Source organism: Gossypium arboreum, chromosome 13, assembly GCF_025698485.1.
Source record: "Gossypium arboreum isolate Shixiya-1 chromosome 13, ASM2569848v2, whole genome shotgun sequence".
NCBI lineage: Eukaryota > Viridiplantae > Streptophyta > Magnoliopsida > Malvales > Malvaceae > Gossypium > Gossypium arboreum.
The window spans coordinates 92,431,814-92,457,242 of NC_069082.1; positions in this window are offsets into that span (position 1 = coordinate 92,431,814).

Below are 25,429 nucleotides of genomic sequence, written 5' to 3' on the forward strand. Positions count from 1 at the left end.
ATACTAATGTGATTGCTTTGATTGACCCTGGTTCTACTCATTCTTATATATGCGAAACCTTAGCATCCAGTAAGACTCTACCTATTGAGTCTACTGAGTTCGTAATTCGGGTGTCAAATCCCTTGGGTCGTTACGTGCTTGTTGACAAAGTGTGTAAGAAATGCCCCTTAGTAATTCGAGGTTCCTGTTTTCCGGTGGACTTGATGCTTTTGCCGTTCGATGAATTTGATGTTATTCTTGGTTTGGATTGGTTGACCGTGCATGATGCGGTTGTGAATTGCAAAAGCAAGACTATTGATTTGAGGTGCGCAAATAACGAGATAATCCGAGTTGAGTCTACGGACTCAAAGGGGTTGCCAGCTGTAATATAAGCAATGTTGGCACAGAAATATGTAAGAAAGGGGTGCGAAGCATACCTTGCGTATGTACTTGATGACAAGGAATTGGAAAAGAAACCCGAATCATGCTTGGTGGTTTGTGAATACCGATGTTTTTCCCGAAGAATTACCGGTTTACCACTGCTCGGAAGTAGAGTTTGGTATTGAGCTTGTACACGGACTACGCCAATTTCGATAGCTCCGTGATCGTATGGCACCAACAGAGTTAAAAGAATTGAAAGCTTCGCTTGCAAGAGTTAACGGCTAGAGGTTTCGCCGACCAAGTTTCTCACCTTGGGTGCACCAAGATTGTTTGTGAAAAAGAAGGACGGAACCATGAGGTTGTGCATTGACTATCGTCCACCGAATAAAGTGACGATAAAGAATAAATATCCGTTATCACGTATTTATGACTTGTTTGATCAACTAAAGGAGCCTCGGTGTTTTCAAAGATAGATTTGAGATCGGAGTATTACCGATTCATGAATTCGAGATTCGGATATACCCAAAACTGCTTTCAGAACGAGATACGGCCACTATGAGTTCTTAGTGATGCCGTTTGGGCTCACTAATGCCCCTGCAGTATTTATGGATTTGATGAACCGGATCTTCAGACAGTATTTGGACCGGTTCGTAGTTGTGTTCATTGACGACATCTTGGTCTATTCAAGAGACGAGACCGAACATCTTGAGCACCGAGATTAGTGTTGCAAATTTTACGGGATAAGCGCTTATATGCTAAGTTCGATGAAGTGTGAGTTCGGTTAAGAGAGGTTAGCTTCTTGGGTCACGTGGTATCCGTATCGGTATTCGAGTTGACCCGAGCAAAATTTCAGCCATACTTAACTGAAGCCTCAGAAATATTAACGAGGTTCGAGCTTTTGGGACTTGCTTACATTACCGACGGTTTGTAAAAGGTTTCTCGATGATAGCCACACCCATGACGAAGCTACTTCAAAAAGATGTTAAGTTCGAATGGACGAAAAAATGTCAGAAAAGTTTTGATCAACTGAAAACTTATTTGACTGAAGCTCCAATTTTAGTGCAGCCCGAATCAGGCAAAGAGTTTGTCATCTATAGTGACGCCTCCCTACTTGGGTTAGGTTGCGTATTGATGCAAGAAGGTCGAGTTGTGGCCTATGCGTCGAGACAATTAAAGCCACATGAGAAAAATTATCCGACCCATGATCTCGAATTAGTTGCCATCGTATTCGCCTTGAAAATATGGCGACATTACTTATTTGGTGAGAAGTGCCATGTATTTTCGGATCACAAAAGCCTCAAATATTTGATGACTCAAAGAGACTTGAATCTGCGACAAAGGCGTTGGCTTGAGTTGTTGAAAGATTATAAGCTGGTCATTGATTATCACCCGGGAAAGGCTAATGTGGTTGCGGACGCCTTAAGCCGGAAATCACTGTTTGCTTTACGAGCAATGAATGTACACTTGTCTATTCTACCCGACAATGTGTTAGTAGCCGAATTAAAGGCCAAACCATTATTGATTCATCAAATTCGTGAAGCTCGAGAAAGTCGACGATGAGTTGGTTGCAAGACGGCTGAATGTGTTCAATGTGGAATCGGAGTTTCAAATTGATGATGACGATTGTTTGAGGTACGTAAATCGGTTATGTGTTCCAAGAAATTCGAACTCATTTCGATGATTCGAACGAAGCTCATTGTAATCGAATGTCAATTCACCCGGGAGTACAAAATGTACCACGACCTAAGACGTCGCTTTTGGTGGCATGGTATGAAACGAGACATTTCCGATTTTGTTTGAAGTGTTTAATATGTCGATGAAGTGAAGGCGAACATCAAGTGCCTACGGGTTTGCTCCAACCGATCATGATACCGAATGGAAATGGGATCGAGTAACGATGGATTTTGTATCCGGCCGCCAAAGGTTCGGTAAGTAAGAAAGATGCGATTTGGGTCGTTGTTGATAGATTGACTAAGTCGGCTCACTTTATCCCCGTACGCACAGATTTTTCAATGGATAAATTAGCTGAATTGTATGTTTCTCAGATTGTGAGATTACACGGGGTACCTATTTCTATCGTGTCGGATAGAGATCCGAGATTCACCTTACGATTTTGGAAGAAATTGCAAGAAGCTTTGGGTACCAAGCTGCATTTTAGCACCGCTTTTCATCCACAAACAGATGGTCAATCCGAGCGGATAATTCAGATACTTGAGGATATGTTGAGATGTTGCATCCTCGAGTTTAGTAGTTCGTGGGAACGGTATTTACCTTTGATTGAATTCGCCTACAACAATAGTTTTCAGTCAAGTATTAAGATGGCACCTTACGAGGCTTTGTACGGTCGAAAATGCCGTACGCCATTGTTTTGGACCGAGCTCGGTGAAAGTAAAATTTTCGGAGTGGATTTGATTAAAGATGCTGAGCAGAAAGTAAGAATAATTTGTGAAAGTTTGAAGGCAGCATCAGGTCGTCAGAAGTCGTACGCGGATTTAAAACGAAGAGATATTGAGTATCAGGTGGGAGACAAAGTGTTTCTTAAGGTGTCGCCTTGGAAAAAGATACTCAGATTTGGCCGTAAGGGCAAATTGAGTCCGAGATTCGTTGGGCCGTATGAGATCTCCGAACGAGTTGGCCCAGTTGCATATAGGTTGCTTTTACCCCCTGAACTCGAAAGGATCCACAACGTTTTTCATGTTTCGATGCTTCAACGTTACAGATCCGATCCTTCACACGTAATAAACCCCTCCGAGGTCGAAATTCAAGCTGATATGAGTTATGAAGAAGAACCGATTCGTATCCTAGCTCGTGAAGTGAAGGAGTTGCGAAACAAAAGGGTTCCGTTAGTAAAAGTGTTATGGCTCAAACACGGGATGGAAGAAGCTACTTGGGAACCCGAGAACTCTATGAAAGAGCGATACCCAAACCTATTTATCGGTAAAATTTTCGGGACGAAAATTTCTTAAGTGGGGAGAGTTGTGACACCCTAAAGTGACCCTAGTCGGAAGCGGTTTGGGACCGCTAAACCAAGTCACCAAATTATTTGAATATGATATCTATTGTTTAAAATATGTGATTATGAATGTGTGAAGGTTTTAAGCTTCGATTTAGTAAATTGCATGTGAAATTAGTCGATAGGACTTATCTGTGACACTTTTGAAATGTGATAGGTAAATCTATAAGGATCTATTAGTGCATGTAATCAAAGGGGTGGACTTGCATGTCAATTTCCCCCTTTTTAATTGCTAGTGGCCGGCCATGACAAAGAATGATGGGCAAAACATGTCATAAAACATGTTGTGACAATGGTGTATGTTAGAAAAAAATAAAATAAGGAGTATGGGTAATAAAGAAATGGGAAAAAAAAAAGAATGGTGTGAGTGTTTCCCCCCCCATTGCCGTGAGTTGAGGGAAAGAAGAAAAAAAAAAGTGTCCATCATTTTTCACTTCTTTTGGCTGAAAATTCTAAGGAAAAAAGAAAACAAGTTGTGTTCTTTGGTTCTTCTTGGCCGATTTGAGAGGGGGAAGAAAGGAGTGAAGCAATCGGTCATCTTAGGTCAATATTAAGGTAAGGAAGTTGATACTAGCTCTTGAAATCCTAGTTGATTTTGAGTGAGATATCAAGTTATTGTTGGTAACCCATGTTGAAATTGTGATTTTGGAATAAGTAAGGTTTTCGGCTATGGAGATTAATAAGGGTGATGGTTGCATTTCATGCTAAATCTTGATGATTATGAGTTCCTTTCTTGGGTCTACCTTAGATCCATGAAGTATATTTTTATTTGGTGTTGTTGGAAGTATCGGCCATGGTATATCCATAAGCATGATTTATGCTTATTGCATGATAGGTAAGATTTGTGTTTTGGATATATGTTTATATTTGGTTATAATCAACTTGTGATTCGGCTCTTGCACATATATATATATATGTTTGCACATGATGTATTGGTATGACATATATACTATCTCAAGGTATATATTTACATATGATGATGTTTCGATTATGAAGTAAATGATTGATACGTATTGAGTTACAATATGTAATGCGTTAGTTAGTAAAATGTATGCCATTTATGTGTGGTATTAAGTATATAATTGGCCTCAACATGGACATGCATATTCAGCCACATGAGGTGGATTGGTGTGCATGCATTCGGTTAGAGGCAAGCATATTGATGCCTATTCTTGGCTTAGATAATCGGCTAAAAGAGAGTGTGGACTATTGTGTTGAGTTAGATTCATGATTTCGTACATATGTGACTTTAATGTCTAATGAATATATATGGGCTAAGTACCTTGAGTTCCTCTTTTTGATACTCAAATGATTAAATCAATTTATTTGTCAATTTAAGCTCAAGAGCAAGGGGGAACTAAATCCGATAAAGGGAAGGAAAAAGTGGTCGAATAGCTATCGAAATCGTTCGACAACATCCGAGGTAAGTTCTCGAGTAATGGAATTTGGATTATGATTTGATTAGATCATGTTTTAAGCAAATCAAAATCATGCTCTTTGTGTATGGCTATTGAGCCGAAATTGCAAGTGTGATAAGTGTCTTGTGTTTGAGTTTTGCTAATGAAAATGAAATACGAATGTGTCATAATTTATTGATAATTGTGCTTGGTTATTGAATGATGTCCGGGCTAAGTCTCAAGGCTTTGTGCTAAGTGACTATATCCGGACTAAGATCCAAGGCATTCGTGCGAAGTTACTAAATCCGGACTAAGATCCAAGTTTAAAAGAAAAAAATCCTCCCCAAACCGTGCTTGCATTTTCATTGCACACGGCTTTCTATGTATCCATCTAAAACCCTGCTTATTCCCTAAACAGACTCTAAAAAAGCGGAATACTCGCCAATCCCTCTTATTCTTACTGGCTGAACATTTAATACTAGAAATGAATAAATTCGTTTGTTATCTCTTCATCATTTCGTGCGAGTTACTAAATCCGGGTTAAGTCCCGAAGGCATTTGTGCGAGTTACTATAACCGGGCTATGTCCCGAAGCCATTTGAATGAGTAGCTATATCCGGTTAAACTCCGAAGGTACGTGATTCGGGAATGAATGAACTTGCTGTAAAAATTTCAGTTAATACACTTGTGAAATCCCAACAATGAGGTATGTTTCGTATGTGCTTTGAATTAGTTGAGCCCTTACAAATAAGTATTCGCTCAGTTGATAAATGAGCTACCGGCCTTTGGCTAAGTTGATCGTTGTGTATGAATATAAGGTTGGTAATGTGAAGTAAGTATGATATTGATAATTTGTGCATATGAAATTATCTGTTTAGCTACATGAATGCTATACTTTGGTTGTGTTTAAATTCATGGCTCAAACTTACTAAGCATTAAATGCTTACTCCGCTTTCTTTGATTTTCTGCTTTATAGATTTTGGTTCTTCGTTATCGGACTCGGGATTTTGAAGTCGAAGTCGCCCACACTATCAAAGCTCCTTCTTGGTATACTATTTGGTTGAACTTTGAAATGGCATGTATAGGACTACCCTTTTGTTTTAGGTCATGTACCTTTCGGTTTTGTGTAAATTTGGATAGCCATGCGAAAATGGCTTAAGTATACTTTGGGCATGGTATTATAATCATTGTATGTTGTTCATTAAGAGGTATGGAAATGTTTGGAAACGATTAGCCATTGGGATGGTTAATCATGATCATATTTTGTGCTATTTATGTTTAAGGGCTAGTTGAATCATGGAAACTATGAAATAGGTAAAGCCTACCTTAAAGACAGATGCTGACAGCTGCAGTGACGTGGATGTGAAAAATCACTAAAAATATTAGGAATGGAATTAAATAGTGAATAAATTATGTAAACGAACGTTGACGAGTCTATTTTCATAGGAGAGTAACGAAACGATCATATGAACAGTATGTTAAGAGATATTTAAGTTTTCGTGATACAGGGCCAGAACGGTTTCTGGAGTCCCTGTTCCGACTTTGGAAATTCATTATAAATTTACCAGAGATAATTAGAAGTCATGCCATATATTTACAGATTCCTTTTTGAGTCTAGTTTCCGTAGAAATAAACGGCATCAGTATTGAAGCCCTGTACAGGGAGTTATCCAAATCGTAATGCAGGAAGGTCAGTGTAGTCACACCCTGTAACAGGGGAGACTTTAACTAATAAACTGTACTAATTTGCCTAACTAAAAATTCTAGAAAAAAATTTGTAGATGCATATATGAGTCTAGTTTCAGGAAAAAATCACGAAACTGATTTTCGATTTGTGGAACTCAAGATATGATTTTTAAGGTGACAGTGACATAGCTAGCCGGCTGTCTGGAAATTTTTAAAATGAACTGTGCAAGTAAGTGGATTAAGCCCGTTAACCCCTCGTGTCCGACTCCGGCGATGGTCTCGGGTACGGGGTGTTACATTTGGTTTGGCCACTGGTTAGACCATTGGCCTAGTTTCACATACCGAACCTGATTCAACCAATTTTTAGGTCTTAGTCTCAATTTTGGGCTTCCTGGCCCAATTTACGATCTCAGTCTAATTTTCAAGTTCAAATACCCATTAGGCCTATTGTCTGACTTGAAAATTAATTTTTTAAAATATCATATTAATTTTAATTAATTTCATTAATTATTTTACTTGATCAAAATTATTTTTTCGAAAAATCACTTAGATTTTCCAAATTAATTTTTAAAGAAAATTCTTTAATCAAATTATCTAGTTGAACAATTCTCATGACCACCAAATTTAATTCCACATCGAATAAACCGACTTAATTAAATTATTTCTAATATCGTAGAATTTTTTCTGATTCAAATGCAGTCCGATCGAGCTTTTGTTGAGCTACCTGAGGGACCAATTAGATGTATACAATTAGGCTCTAGTAATTGCAATTATGTCCAGAAGTATCGTTCCGATAATTCACAATTACTTAATCATGGAGTCAGTCCACAAGAAGTACCATAATTGAAAAGTCCTTATTGTATAATCTTTACGAAAACAATTCATCCAACTATTTTATCCAATGACCTCGTCATGTGTGTGTTACCCTTATATGTTATCATTAATTCCTTCGAGTTAAATTCGTTCACTCAATACAATCTTATTTTATCTCATTGTCACCAATGTGTCTTCTTAATGATTAATATGATCACTGTTAACAAATGGTTGTGATAAATTGCTTGCTTGAGAACAAGCAACCCGTGGTCACGTTCCATATTTATCAATCCACACAATGCCAATGAGAGGATATCATGAAATCTTTTAATTGAGCTATGAATTCCACTGTTACTAGTAAATCATGCCATACTCAAGTCAGTCATATACCCAATATACCGGCTATAGGCTTGATCATCTTTGGAGCATAAGCCTCCACTTATATCAAAGCACATGAGTTGTATACGTATGGTCAGTAACTAACTCAGGATTTAGGTAAATCACACATTGAACATCACAAGTGAATTAATTTACAAACAGATTCAAAATCAATTCATCTTGGTCCTATGTATCATTCTACCAATGAATACATTTATGTCTCTACCCGTGGAGTCAACTGCTCTGATAGCCAAGACTAGTCATCTCCCCAATTAGAAATGTAGACGGCATAATAACCCTTCTCAATATTTGAATCAATTGCTCACTTCAATTCTTTTACGAGATTACAAATTTATTTAGATTATCTACTAAAGTAAGTTGCCTTTTTCGCAATGTAAACGTTCTTACAATGCCACTTATCTTCAGTTTGAACTAGACAATCAAAGAGCTAATATTTGTTTGTCACAATTTCTCTATAAAAGACAAAAATATAAAAGACATAATAGTGAAATGTGAAATTAACTTTATTGATTTATTCATCGTTCAAATAAATAGAAAATAATTACATATTTACTACAATATGGACACATTTCCCAACATAAACCACCAGTATTTTCAAATAAATTACCATTTGGTTCGTGAACGAACCACATATTTGCAAATACCACTAGGTTATGGAGGCACAACATATTTGCAGATAAAAACTACCACTGGGTTGTGGACGAGCCACCACTATTGCAAATTATTAAGCTGCCACTCTTCCTCCGTACATATCATCCCACCTCATGTAATGCAATATGACATATTTTGTAATAGAACAATTCAACACTAGCAGTGAACATGCTTAACATGTATTCAATTCAACATTGGCAATCAACATGTTTAACGTGGATTCACTTTAACATTAGCAGTAGATATGCTTAACATGTACCTGGAAAGGTGGTGACAATATTAACACTAAAAACATATTTGATTGGTTGTAATAGCCAACCGAATCATACATGAATCCATTCAGTCTTGTTATTCAAGAATTTGGTTCATTGTATTGGTATTCCATAGAATCCCTCATTCGGTGCCATTCGACGAAATTACGGAATGACTATTCTTATCTTTCCTCTCAGAATAACCATTCAACACTTCAATAAATATGAAAATATTTTCTTATCCAAAACAATCCATCACCATTTCATTAATTTTCAACTTACATTTCACCATTATTCAACATGCTACCCACATAACAAATAAATCTAAAATAGAAAGCATAATAGGAGAGATTTTTGGTTCCCTTAATCTGAAAAAGAAAAATAAAAAGAGCAATTCAACATTGTGTACAAAAATAATAAATAAATCTAAAAAATAGAAAGAAGAGAGACTTTTGGTTCCATGGTACCCAACATCAAATAAGAAATAAATTTGAAACAGAGAGAGAGGGGGCTTGAAGCTTATTTATTTTTTCATTAATGATTTTCTGGGTTTGCTTTTAGTTACTTGTTTTGGGGCTTCTAGCTTAGGGAAAGAGGTAAAGAGAGAAGGGAAAATAAAATGTCAAAAAATTGTGGCTGTCAAAGCGACCAAAGATGGTAGAATGCGTGTAGCAACTTCAAAATATTTTTGTAGATCTATGGTATTAGGAGTCGTTTTAGAGAAACTAATAAAAGAATCGAAAAAAGATGTTAGAATCATCCAAAGCTGAAAATTTAAGAAAGAAAAGTCGCCAGATGATGGTAACACATGGTGTTTGGTGTGGTGGTGCATGGGGGTGAATGTGGTTTTCTAGAAAAAAAAAAGATGAAAGTTCATCTTTTTTAGAGTAATATGGAGAGAGCATTTGAGGGAGAGGAAGAAAAAGTCAAAAATAGAAATAAAAAATAGCTTATATATTAATTAAAATTTACTATATTTATTAAATATTTTACTATTTTATTAGAGTAATAATACGTATTACATATATTGAATAGTAATTATATTAAAACATGATTAAATTATTAATTTTTATTTTTATTAAATTATATTTAATAAAAATTTTATTAAAATTTAAAAACAATAATCATTTACTTAAAAATTATGTTAAGGGTACTCTAGTCATTTCAATTTTTATGCTATTACAAACTTTTATTCCATTCAATCAAATACAACAATATTATTATAGTTCTATTCCATTTCATTCAACCAAACAATTGAATTATTGATGATAACTCTATTCTGTTACAACTCTATTACATTACAGCTCTATTCTATTACAGTGAACCAAACGTGGTGTAACAGTTCATCAGTACTACAATGACAATATCATGTAATATTCACTTTTCATACGATATAACAATAACACTTTTAGTCATTAAACCACAAATGTGAGAATAACACAATACTAGGGACTTAATTGAGCAAAAAAATAAAATAAAATTCTAAAAACAATTCAAGGAATATACATGGACTAAACTGAACATATTAAAGATTTTTGGGAAAAACTATAAAATATGGGACACACGACCGTGTGGCCAGGTCGTGTAAGAAGCTATAGGCTGTGTGGAAGGGTTATACGGTCGTGTGGCCTGGCTGTGTAACAGACTGTGACTGTGTGATAAACATTAAAATTACCCTACAGGAGAGGTACAGTTGTATGGCAGGCTGTGTGGAAGAGTCATGGCTGTGTGGTTCACAAACTTACTTAGGGTTTTAGAGGCACGTGGTCATGTGGTGGCCATGTGGTCCATATGTCCGTGTAGAAGACTGTGTGGCCCTAATCCTACACACAATTTGCCCTGATTCACTTGGGAAAGAACATACACCTTTCACTAAGAGTCTAATCAACGTTCCTCACGCCTGATTCTGATCCGTTTCACCTAAATTCGGTTCTTCAAGTGAGATTTACATGTGAATTAATGGTTGATTTTAAGATTCGCCAAGATTAACAAAGGATTTGGCAAAAACCATAGAAGATTGTTTAATCGAGCATAAGATTAGTACCAGATAGAAATACTACAAATATTTGAAATCTAATCATCAGGATCGAGATGTACTTACCAATTCTTGGCAAAGATTAAGGATTCTATTTGATGATAACTCCAGCACCGTTATAAAATCAAGAAACGGGGTTGATTCGATACGTGAAAGAAAATGATCAATAGTTCAAAGCTGGAAATATGATGCAATTATAAGAGGAAAGAGGAAGAAAAGAAATAGAGAATGAAGAGGAAATTTACTAAAATTGTGAAAAAAGTTATTCTAATCAAAATAAGAGAATGAAGGACTAAACAACTAAGGTTTGTAAACCCTAGGGGCGGCAAGGGTAAATATCCCAAAGTTGGTCGAATTTAAAAGGGAAATTGGATGGCTCGAACTTGGGTCACTTGGGGAATTGCTAGCATTTTACCCATTATGCTTAAAACCTAATACTTGCTCAATCTTTACTTCTAACAATATTTATATTAGTTATGGATTTACCTTACGTTGCTGAAAATAAAAGGAAAAGAAATGGGAGAAAGAAATCTTAAACCTAGGACCTCTAAGATAGGGGAGTAGCACTTAACCATCAAGCCTATTTAATTTCTAATCTATCCATTACAATTAACCCCTTATATTTTGGGGTGTGACAATACATGTTTTAGGGTTTTATTTTTCTTTAAATTATTTTCTATTTTGCAAACAAAATCATTTTAGTTTTTTGAAAAATTACATTTTAAGAGGTTAAGACTCTCATATCTTATTTTGAGTTCTTTCTTCTTTTTTTCTTTCTCTTGTTATCCTTCAATTTGTTTCTAATAAATGATTATTGAATTTAAATATTAGTTGACTCAATTTTTGGTTTTTAAGTCATTAAGCATTGATTCTGGAAATAGAATCAGACCCTTAAGTATTGAATTTAAATATTAGTTGACTCGTATTTTGGTCTTTGAAAGTTATGTTTGATATAAGCATTTTTAAGGCAATCGAGAGATAAAATGATATCCAAATTGAAAATAGATAGATAAGAACCAAATTTGTGGTGTACCCATTTATATGTCTTGGAGCAAACATTTTTCTACTTGCAATTGAATTCTTGGACTGAGATTTATAGTGTACTTGTTGCATCATAATTCTTTAAACATGTGATGAGTTTATGGGTAAAATTGATAATTTATAGAATAAACTTATATTTTACTTGTTTAGCACTTTAACCAAACAAAGCAATATATGTTTATTTTACGATTAACAATCTACCTACCAGATGATGGGTTATTTATTCATCATGTTAGTACACTAGTTTTTCCTCGTATTAAAACATATATTTTAAATAAGTTTTTTCCTTATGTTATTTCACTAGTAACCAAATGAGACGTACGTATATTAATATTATACATAGGCCTGATTGGATTCTGATCTGATTTAGCTCATGAATACCTCTACGTAGATGATACTTATATATATTATAGTAGAGGTGGAATTACATGAAAGGATAAAGATAGGTTGTCGTTTATTTGCCTATGTGTAAAGAATAAAGATGTGAGAATGATTAGAGAAACTAAAACATTGAACCACAAATATAAATAAAGTTTTGAAAAGCTAAGATATGATTATTACTCTCGTTGTACTTTGAACTTCATCTTTAGACAACTCTACTATTTTCTTAGGGTTAATCTTTGGACCCCATCCATAAACTAAATTAATGTTATTGGTTGCTTGGTAATCATACCCATTTTAAACATTACTATAAAGTATTATTTAAGTTTAGTTAAAGATTATATAATATATTATCAATAAAATTTAAAAAAGTAACATACTTTTCTGAAAGTAACATATACTTTTTTAGTGTATAATAGGAAAAATGAAATACATGATAATATTTAAATTATACAAAATAAAATTTTCTCTAACAAATATATCAAATATTAATCTAGTTGGATTTATAGTGTTTATAGACATCAGTTAAAAATTATTCTAAATTTGTATTTAGTATATTACTTTTACTGAATTTAAATATGGATAGAACTTTTTCCTAGAAAAAGGATAAAAAATTAGGTAGCATTTCATTAAAAAGCACATACCATCATCATGATTTAGGCCCGTTAAGCTATATATAATATATGTTCCTTGAATATGGATGGTATGTCAAAATAGTAAAAATATTACATTTGATTTCATGATTTATACATGTTTTTATGTTTTCATTTCATTTGTTCCCTTTTATCATGTATAAAGAGAAAAACAAGATGTGTATTATATGAATTCTGTTTTCTTTATAAAATACACTCCTCTCTATCTTCAAATTTTATATAGCCCCACAACCACTGTGCTGGTTGTCATGCCAAACTTTCTTCCCACATTAATGCAAACCCGCAAACCCCCATTCAAAAGTAATAAGAAAATCAATAAATGTAGGACTTAGGTTCTCATAGTGTTCTTTTCAAAAATCCCAAACATGGAGCTTAGGGGAAGCCAACAAATAAAATTATTATAAATTTTTGAGTTAAATCATAGTTTTACCACTCTTGAACTTACCTGCAATTTCATCATATATTAACTTATAATTATATATACTAGCCAAAACAAAATAAACTTAATAATTTTTGGGGCAGGCCCTTGTCTGCCTCCTTACCGTCACCCTAATGGTGGAGGAAGGAGAACAAGAGAGGGAAAGAAGTGAGAATAAAGAGAGAGGATATATCTTTTTCTCTTCTCATTTTTTTTTCTATTTTCATGCAATAAAAGAAAATTCACATAATTTTATTTAGCTCTTATTATTTAAGTTAAAATAGAAATTTTAAAATTAAAAAAAATTACATAATCAAATGAAGCATATGGATTAAATCCAAAAGAATGTCATAGTACAAGGACTTTCTGAAGAATTGCATCGTTGCTCTTTTTCATTTTTTCCCTCCAACCAATGATCAACAATGTTTTAAACACATGGTTCGGATCCGAACCTGAAGTTTCAGTCTAGCAAACAATTTTACTAACACTTCTTGTTCTTTTTTATCCAAAAGAGCCACGAAGAGCCGTATTGTGGGACCCAAAGCACCATGCTGGCACGTTTTGGTTTAAGCGCATAAGGTTACCGGCCCAATCTAAGGCCTTGAATCAAATGGGCCCCATTGGCTTACTTAAAAAGAGGCAGGAATTAGTCAAATAATAAAAGCAGACCCATTTATATATATATATTTATATATATATTTAAAAATAATAATAAAAATTAAATTTTGGATAAAATTTTCAACCAATAAAATACATATTTATTACAATAATTTCAACTATTCAATTTTAAACATCACTAAACTGATATTAAAAACATGTTAAAAAGAAAATTATAATAACTACGAGAGTTAAGTAAGATGGTTAGCATCTTTTTACTTTAATCAAGAGTCGATGGTTCAATTCTCGCCTTGAGTATAGAGTAACTTTAAAACTTGTGACTAATATCTACCTTCTTAATAAACTTACGAATACGATGACTAATTATTAATCTCACTCCAATAAATACCTTTTGAAAAACAAAAGAAAATAAATTATACTTTACACCATATTAAATTACAATGTCAATTTAAGTTATTCACTTTTATTTGAAAAATCACCCAAAAAAAGTTTTGGTTTCAATTTTTGTTATTATAATATTTTTAACTATCAAAATAGTTCATATATTTAATTGTGCTAAAAATTTAAATAACATTACTTTATATTAATTATTTGTTTAAATAAAAATATAGTATTTAATGAATAAAGAATAATCACATAAACTCTTGTACGATAATAAAATTATTATATAAAAAATACAAGTTTGGAGAAAAAAAACAAACTACATAGTATTACTAATTTTTCCATTTCAATTTTTTTATTTATTTACAAGATTTATCATATCTATAAATAAGAATTCTAATCTTACCCAAAGCTTTGTTATATATGATAGTAAATAAAAAAAATTAAAATTTGTATTTTTTTTATTTCTTCAATATTTTCATGTTCGTTTTATGATCCATGTCAAGATTTATGGTTACGTCTCTCAACAATGTTGTCGCTAAAATTCAAATATGGATTCTCCTTTGAGAGTACAATTTGTCTTACAACAACACCCAACATTTGTTAGTACATTGCTTTATCTTTAAAAATATTAAATTTGATTAACTCAAAAAGAAAGAAGAAAATTTTATTAATTTAATATAAATATTATATTTAATTTTTATATAATAACCCCATATATAATTTTTATATAAATAATATATTTCATAATTCAGTATCTTATATATACATAATTCTTATTTTTATATTAATTGCAAACTATTTCCTTCAATTTATTAACTTTTTAATTTATTTGGCCTCCCAATTTTATATAAGTCATTTTAGTACTTCATTTAATGTTGCATCTTTTTAGGCCTTAAATATATTTTTTGTCAAATCACCTCAAAATGGAAGAAAAGTTAACATTATTTTTTCACTTTGATGATGTGACTGTGTATAACACATCAACATTTAATTATTTTTAAAAATTTAAAAATTCAAAAGATTATAAAATTATTTTTAAAAGTTTAAAATTAGTTGGTAAATTAATAAAAAGTAAGTGTTGACTATAATATGTTGTTTGATAAAAATATTTATTATTTTTTAAACGTATTTATTTATTAATTTTAATCTTATGAATATAATATTTTATATTATTTGGATAAAATTTAAATATAATAATTTGAAAACTTTATTTTATTTTGAAAAGTAATTTATTTCAATTAAAAATTAGCATAATATTTTCACCATGAACTAAAACGTTGAGAATTTTATCTACTTATCTTATTCACGAAATTTTTGTTGAGAATTTTATATTAAGTAAAACGTTAAAATGATTATCAAACATATTGAATGTCAAATACACCCTAAATTTTTAAAAAATAAAACATGTAAAATCATGTGCAACACATATGACATTAGAAATTAGTAACAAATAATCAAATATATTTATTTCAGAAAAAGCTTTGGTGCTGTTTGATAAACTGAAAAATAAGATTGTGTTTGATAAACCATCAAAGATTTTCATTTTATTGAAAATGAAAAATTTTAAATGTTTTTGATAATAAGAAATCATGTAACGAAGGGGATTCTTATTTGTACAAATGGTACTTCGAGCTTGGAACGAGCATGAAGAAATTAACGATACTTCTTTATCTTTTGAGTTGTTCTACCGGATCGATCTCTCAAGACTTTTGGTCTCTACTCGGACCCGATGAAAAAAATGGGATTACTTCTTATGGGTTCGTTGAGAATGATTCTGATCTAGTTCATGGCCTATTAGAATAGAAGGTGCTCTGGTGGGATCCTCACGGACAAAAAAAGATTGCGGTTAGTTTGATAATGATCGAGTGACATTGCTTCTTTGGTCCAAGCTGGGGAACCCCTTATATATGATGCAAAATGGATCTTGTTCTATTGCTGACCAGAGAAATCTCTATGAAAAATACGAATCAGAGTTTGAAGAAGGGGAAGGAGAAGGAGAAGGAGTACTCGACCCGCAACAGATAGATGAGGATTTATTCAATCACATAGTTTAGGCTCCTAGGATATGGCGCCCTTGGGGCTTTCAATATTGATTTGTTAAGATTGATTTTATTTTAAAAATAAAGCATCTCTTCCTCTTCTTTTGTTGTTGTTAAAAAGTGAAATATCCAAATTATTATATTTATTTTTATGAAAAATATACAAAATAAAATAAAATATTAATAAGATTAAATTTAAGAGATAAATAATTAAAAAAAACCAAGATTAATTTTACTAAATAATAAATTACATTTAATACGCCAATAACCTCTTAGTTTAGTGATAAGGGCATTAAGTTGCGAGGAATGAAAGTTTGTGTTCGATCTCAAGGAATTCCTTTAAACTAAAAACATAATATAAAAGGGAACACAATACGTATATAAATACATTACTTTAAAAATGATTACAAATACAGGAAAAAACACAAAATACCTTTAATAGAATAATTTTCCCTTTCAAACACTATAAGAAAAAAGAGAGTAAAAGTTTAATAGAATCTTAATTTTAAGTAGAAAGAAATAAGTTGATTAGGGCCGGATACATATTTATGGGTCAGACAATGTAAGCTTAGTAGATTTCTGGAGCAAACAAGATTATAGATTTTCTTTTCTTCTTTATCAAACTTTCAGACATGGACCACATCTTGACACATGTCTTGCACCATTATAAGAGAACACGTACGTCTTGCCATGATTTTAGAGGCATTCATTTTTTTTTTTTAAAACTTAAGCACGTCTGTCTCTAGAGCTGCAGGCATTCTCTCACTCGACTTGACTGAATTTAGGTATCTAAATCTGAAAATGATTTCAAAATAACTTTTCCATAATTGCATTGATATATGTATACATAGCCAGAGAACCCTGCAACAAAATCATCCTTGATTAGGACAAGTGTCCAACAACATGTTCATATATAATTCAAAAGAAATTGATCACCTTTAGCTACCTTTCTAGACAAAAGATCGAGCTTTGTCGTCTTCCACAGACCGGGAGTGCAAAAAGGAATTGATCACTCGTATAAAGATGCAATAGCATACCATCAAGTAAATTACTTTCTATTCAATCAGATGCAATATCATACCTTGTTCATATATAGACTATGGGGTCTATTTCTTTTAGCTTTCTTGTTAATTATTGGGCCATAAAGTTATTAGGAAAGGAAAACTGGAACACTTGCATAAAACCTAAATTTCAGGGTTTGGTTGGCACAGAAAAAAGAAGAAAGTAGGTCCAACTCCAATCTTCATCCCCTTCTCAAAAGCTACACATACTTATCTTGGTTTCTTAAAGGGAAAACCCCCAAGTTTTTATCTCAACCTTATGCTAAATTAAGATGTTCAATCACCTCGTCATCCTAGTTGATCTTTTGTGTACAGCCCATGTGTCTAAGTAAACTCAGAACATATCTTCACATAGCCAGTTCATTTGTTTAAGGAAAGGGGAATATACATATTTGTATATTATATGAAGGCAATGGTCCCTTTTAATAGCTTAATTTAGTCCAAGAAACCTTTATTTCAGGCAATGACTTGTGAAATTATTTTGTGTAAAACCTTCTTTTGACAAAGACAGTATCTGGTCAAAGGAAATGTAAAGTTCAAGCAGACAATGTTCTTCTTTTAGGGTAAAGAGTTTAGCATAGTCCCCGTCTTCAAATCAGTCTTCCACCAGTTCCCTTATTGTCATAAATATAAAATGGTCCCTATATATTTTAGCGTTAATGGATGTCATTAATGCTTCCAAGTCACTGAATTGGACTACTCAACTATCTTGAATTCCTTTTTTCTTTATAAACTAGATACATGAATTTTTATGTGCATTAATTTGTATGAATTATCGATATAATATTCTAAACTAGAAATGATGGAAAGTGATAAAAGAGGCATAACATACGAAGGGGTTCTCGTAATTATGAATTATGAATGAGAAAAGTTAAGTCGTTGCTCGTGAAATGGGGAGAAGAAAACTAATTAGCCTTGCTTGTTACGGAGAAAAAGGTTCCCGAGGTTGAATATGGGGAAAATATGTCCTATATATGAAGAGGAATTATGAAACTTACAGAGGTTGCTGAGATGAAAAAAGCTGCCTCTAAAAGAGTTATTCCCTGGGCCTTTTCTTTTAGTGACTAATAAGTGTGCTAATGTTGATGAGTAGTCAAGTGAATTGTTAGTCCCTACTGGAAAAAGAGTGGGATAGTCTTGTTGAAATGAAAAACAAAAATATATCTAATCACTGTTAGAAAATATGAACATCACATATATAATTATCATGATAGGTTAGCCCAAATTAAAAGTGATCTAATTTGATTAAAATTTTATTGAGCTTCAATTATTAAATAAAGTATGGTTCAAATATGTGTAGATCTTCTAGTAATTGAGTTCTAATCAAATTCTAATTAATGATGGGCTAATTAGAATTTGATTAGAATTAATATACCACGGTTATAAATATTAGGGTTATGGTTCCCAAATTACACACAATATATTTTTTCTAATATCCCATCATTAGGAAAGAGAAAGCAAATATTCTTTGAATTTATTGTGTGCTAATTTGGAAAATTAAATCCCCCAAATCCGGTAAAACTTTAAAGAATTCATGGATTCAGGTACGCTTCCGCATTCAATTTTATTCTTGATTTATTCTTGATGATTTGGCATGATAGATATTGGTTTACAGTTCTAATTTTATATTAGATATTATTTAAAATTCTAACAAGTGGTATCAGAGCTTTGTCATGTTGAATTATTGAGAATGAATTGATTCTTTATTAATTTAGGATTGATTCATTTTTCTTTTTTAGTTTTATGGATTTGATTTTTAATTATATATTATGTTGAATCTTTGAGATTCTTGATAAATTTTTGGGTTTTGATTCTTCAAATAAAATTTTAAGGTTTTATAAATATAATCTAGTTTAATATTTGCATATGCTATTCGAAAGATGAAGGTTTATTTATTTATTTATAATCAATTGATAAAAATTGATTTGTGAGATTTCTTTATCTTCTTTTCACACAATTATTTTATAAATTTTGGTTAAAATCATTAATAAATTAAAATTAACTTACAACCTTTTGCAATTGAAGAATTCCAATTGGGTTGTATAATTAGTTTTGAAAGTTAATTAACTTGATAATCGAATAAATAAATGTTGGTAAGATATATTTTTTTCACATTATTTGTTTTAAATTTTATGTTCAGTAGTTGAATATATATGGAATCATCATCCTTTATCTTTATTTACGATGAATTATATTCACCATTGAATTCAATTTATATATACGATTGATTACTTTTGGTTTCTTTTATAATTATTTTATGTAAGTTTTAATCTTTATGGAATCGACTAAAATTAAAATATTTGGGATTATTTTTTTAAATATGATGGCTATGAATTTTCATAGGTAGTTGCGGATATAAAGACGTTTATATAATTTGGGATTCTTTTATATTTTATGGTTATGGATTTTTTTTAGTATTTGTGTGTATAAAGAAATTTTATGATAATCCCTTTAGTCATGAATATAAATTTGAGTTTACATGAAATATGTAAAGCAAGCTAGTAGATGCATATCAATGATTTTGAGAATTAATGCATGATTATAGTTTATGTGAACAGTGTTTATAACAATTATTCAATAAGATATCTTTTATAGTTTAATTGGTGAAATTAAGTTTTGATGGATATCATTGAAGTTATTTTTTGTTATGGTTATATATTCAATTTTATGGGTGCTTTGGTGTAAATGTCAACTATATACATATTTAAATATTTTGGTTTTAAACTTGGTTATATAATATTAGGTTTTGGCATCTTATGGTTCCAAATATTTGGTTAAATTATGATGATATGGTTTATTGTATGAATTGTGGGATATGCCAACTATTATGATTTTGTTTTTTGAGATTTATTGGCTTGAAAATATTTTTCAAGTATTTATGTGAATATCTGTTTAATCATAAATATAACTTTGGATTTACATGATAAATTCAGGGTAAGTTTTTTTCATTGATTATGAATACATGTATACACGTGAATTGCTTTGGTGTTTTTATCCATGCCAAAATTATGAATACATGTGCTTGTTAATTATTTGACTTTGAACCACTATATTATTTTTGTTTGGTTTTGATATATATGATTCTGGAACAAAAAAAAAGTCAAAAAATTAAGGTTTTTAGTTTTTTATTGCATTATTAAGACAACCTTATTTTGGATTATTTCAGAGTCTATAAAGTAATAAAAAAATAGTTTTGACATTTGACTATTGGAGAAATTTAAATTCGAATATTGGTATGTTTATATATATTTTAAAATAACTTAATTGAAGCAAAAAGTCACCAAAGTAATTTTTTGTATAAATTATTTTGTTTTAAAATATAAAAGTTTGTGTGCATGTAACTTAAGTTATGTTAATATTGATTGACCCAAATAAAGGTTAATAATATTACATATGCAACTATGGTGATAAACATGTGACGGTTATTCGGTTTGACATGTGAGTAATTAATTGGTCCAAAGGAAGATTTATTATTCGACATGTTCTTATTGTCAATGTTTGACTACTCCACCAAGATATCACTTACAAGTTAATATTTTGTCCAAAGATGAAATATTAATGGAGTGTCCGATATCTTGATATGAGGTTTTCCATTATTCAAATTATTTTAGTTTAAGTTTAAAGTCCTATGTGAGGTTATTTTAATTTATTCAGCTATTATTATATTTGCCAACATCATCAGTATGTTGTTTTGGGATAAATATATATAAATATATATTATTACCTTTTAATATATTATTATCTTTTAATTTGATTGAAAGGTGAAATTAAGGTAAATATTTGAAACAAATAAATTGATTTTGGCTTTTAATTAAGGATATCTAATATTTTAAATAAATTAGTTGAAACAAAATGCCGCCAAAGTGACCTCTTCTGTGTAGATTAGTTTATTTGAAATATTAAGATGATTATATATTTTTATGATTCATGCGTTTATTAATTGACCCAAAGGTAAGTTAATATTTAACAGAATTATAACGACATATGCGGTGATAAATGTGTGACAATTATAAGGTATTTTATGTGAGCAATAAGTTAGTCCAAAGATTAATTCATTGTTTCACATAGTTTATTGTCAATGTTTGATTGCTACAACAAGAGTACCGTTTACTGTTAATATTACTATCCAAAAACTTGATATTAATGTTGTGCTTGGTATCTTGAGATGGGATTAGCCATTATCCAGAATTTGTTATTTACTTATGAATATTGATGTGAGCTTTTTATTTATTTTTTGTTCTATATTTAGCTAATTCATATTCTATTGCCACAATATCTGCTAATATAAATTCTATACTCATGCTTAATGGGACTAATTTTAAGGAATGGAAAAGGCACTTACTTATAGTGCTTGGCTGTATGGACATAGACCTTGCACTAAGGGAAGAACAACCTGCACCTCTCACTACGGAAAACACCCTTTATGTTAAGAGGGATTTTGAGAGGTGGGATTGGTTCAAATTGCATGAGTCTAATGATCATGAAGCACAACATTTTAGAAGCATTTAGGGGCATAGAATCTGAAAAGATTACTGAGGCCAAGGTTTCCTTGACGAAATTGAGAAATGTTTTGCTAAAAACGATAAAATTAAAATGTCATCATTTCTAACTTCTTTGATGTCTATAAAGTATAAGGGTCAAGGAAATACTGAGCGATCTAAGGTCTATGAATTTTATGATCCCACAAATAGGAATATTTTTTAGACGAGAATTGCAACATTCTTTTAGGATGTTGAGTTTGGAGGGAGAAATAAGGTTGGAGGCATTGTTTTTAAGGAGGAATTGAATTTTAACTCAGTTCCTATTATCACTTTTGATGATGTTTAGGTTCTCATACCTATCATTGATTAAGAAGTGAATCTAGAACCTCAATAAGACAATGTTAAACAAATCTCTATTCAAGATGAGGTAATTGTTCCAAAAGAAGAAACTCAACAACCTCAAGAATAAATGTTATTAAAAATGTCCACTAAGGAAAGGGTTATAATGGCTTAAGTGGAATATTTTGACATTAAGCTACATCAGATGAATATTTAGTTAATGGTTTCTCAATGGTAACATTGATCATACATTTATATGGTGCAATTAAAAAACTTTGTGTTTGATGATGTAAAGGTAATGATTTGTAGATTAAAGAACTTCATCTATGGGCTTAAGTAGACTTCTCGCCAATAATATTACAAAATTTACCAAATGATTATCTCATTCGATTTAGAGATGAATTTTGTTGATAATCGTATATACCATAAGTTTAGTGGGAGTAAGGTTCTATATTTGGTTTTATATGTTAATGACATACTGCTTGTCAATAATAAGTATAGCCTCAATCAATGTCCTAAGAATGATTTTGAGATTACAAAAATGCATAAGATTTTTTACATTTTAGCAATGGAAAATCTAATGTACATTCAGGTTTGTATACAATGGAATATTGTGTAAATTATTAGGATGTTAGGCAGATATTTTAAGTAACCCTGGTTTGGACCATTGGATAGCATCCAAAAGGGTTAAAAGGTAGAACAAAAGATTACAAGCTCACATATCGGAGATCTAATTAGTTAGAGATCATCAGGTATATAAACTCTGATTTTGATGGAGATGTTGTCACTAAGGTGTAAATTGTGAAAACAAATTGCAGTATTTATTCCAATAGCAACAGGAGCACATTAAAGTCAAAACACATAGAATTTAAGTTCCTGGTTATTAAAGTAAAAGTTCAGAGTGGTTAGGTGCTTATAAAGCATATTAGGACAAACTCCATGATTGTGGATATGCTTACTAAGGAACTACACCTAAGGTTTTATAAGAGCACATTGCTCATATGTGTGTAATGTCATTTAAAGGATATTTGGTTTTAGTGGGAGTTTGTATTTTTAAATGCTTTTATGTTATAGACATATTTTCAGTTGTTTCAGTTTAAAGATAATAAGTTTATTTTTTGCAGAAATAAAGTATATTTGGTTTATTCACAGTCTGATTTTGGTAAGGTTTGATCTCACTAAGGAGGACCAATTGGAAATAGACATGTTTAGATCATATTGCATGTACTTTCCATGCTGCATATCCATACTTGATATATGTCATTTGGTTGTGTTAATATACGTGATCATGGATGGATTTAGTTACGATATATGTAACGAAAGTCGCATTGGTTCTATGTTAACATAATTAATGGATGAGATTGTTCGGAATACCTTTTGGATATGATAGTAAAATTTTGAGCTCATAAGGTTATATAATGTCATGTAATTATAGAGTAATTAGAATATATATATGGTCCAAGTGGGAGATTGTTGGAAAATATGGACATCACATATATAATAAGGGTAATTACATGTTATTATTTACTATCATGATAGGTTAGCCCAAATTAAAAGTGATCTAATTTGGTTAAAATTTTATTGGGCTTTAATTATTAAATAAAGTATGGTTCAAATATGTGTAGATACTCTAGTAATTGAGTTCTAATAAAATTCTAATTAATGATAGGCTAATTAGAATTTGATTAGAATTAAATGCCATGGTTATAAGTTGTGACACCCCTAATTTGACCCTAGTCGAAAAGTGGTTTCGGGACCACAAAATCGAGTCATAAAAATAATTAGCCGTCATATTTTATGACTATTATATGTGAATACGAATGTGTGAAAGTTTTAAGCTTTGATTTAGTAAATTGCATGTGAATTTAGTCAATAGGACTTATGTGTGACACTTTTGAAATGTGATAGGTCAAAACATAAGGATCTATTAGTGCATGAAATAAAAAGGGTGGACTTGCATGTCAATTTCCCCCCTAATTAGTAGTGGCCGGCCATGAGCATGAGAATGGACAAAATGTTATGGGGTGAAACATGTTGGAAACATGTTGTGTTAGTGGGTTATGGGAGAAAGAATGAAATAAAGGGTTAGTAATAAAGAAATGAAAAGGGAGGGGTGATGAGAACAAAGTTGTCTCATCCATGTTCCCCCATTGCCGTGACTTGAGAAAGAAAGAAAAGAAGAAATTGGTTCTTCTTGGCCGTGAATTGAAGGAGGAAGAAGAGGGGAAGTTCGGCCAAGGTGGTTCTTGAGATTAAGGTATGTTCAATGTTGCTTTTGGAGGTTTACACATCCTTTGGAGGGTTAGCCTACTTCTATTTATCTCATGGATGAAATTGGAGTTGTTGGAGAGTTAGGATTCGGCTAAGAGGCTTCAAAATTTTAGTTGATGCCTTGATACTACTAGCATGTTAGCTATGTGGATGTGTTAAGTTACTTGAAATGTTGGATAAATTTGAACTCCTACCAAATTCTTTAGGCAACCCATGTTAGAAATTTCGGTATTGAGATGTCTAGATCTTTCGGCCATTGTGGCTATGGAGGAAGTAAGTTTTGTTTCTTGTTAAATTGGATGAATTTTGTTGTATGAGTGCTTGAACAAACTATGATTAAATGGATGCTTAGATTCAAAGTGGGAAGAAATGGGCTATTATATTTGATGCTAATGCCGAATATGAAGATGATGAACTTGAATAAATAATATTCAGCTAGCATGATAAGTTATGAAATATTAAGTAGATGATATAAATGAGCTATTTAGATGTTAAAGAATGTTGTCTAAATGGGTGAAGACTATGATGTCTAAAACTGCTATTTATTTGCTTTACAAGCTGAAATTTAAGGGGATTGAATGCCGAAATTAATTGTACATGAAGGTTAAAGTTTTTGTATCCGATGCTTCAATCCAAGCTGAGTGATAGTGTTCGAAAGTGCTCTGCGGCTTTAGCTTAAGAGCAAAGAGGATCAAAGTCGGATAAGGGAAAAAGAGAATGTAAACGAATAGCCGTGGATACCTAATCGTCGACCACTTCTGAGGTAAGTTTTAAGTGATCAAACATTGAGTAAATTCAATCAAATAGGACATAATGAGTTGATTTAATAAGATATGATGTGGTCATGATATGTTTAAAACTCAAATGGTAAGTTCATAAGTGTTTGGACTTGGAAATTTAAGAGCAAATTGTAATAATTTGCTTAGGACAGCAGCAGTAACGTGATTTTAGAAAATCACCATAAATTGTTGGTGTGGAATTATAGGCTGAATAAAATATGTAATCAAAGCTTAATTAGTCTAGTTCCTTATAAAAGAGGCCGTGTGAGCAAAGAAATTTCCTATAAAGAGATATTTAAAGTTGTGTGAGACGGTGTCGAATGACTCAAATCCCTGCTCTGTTTTTAAAAATCTTTATGAT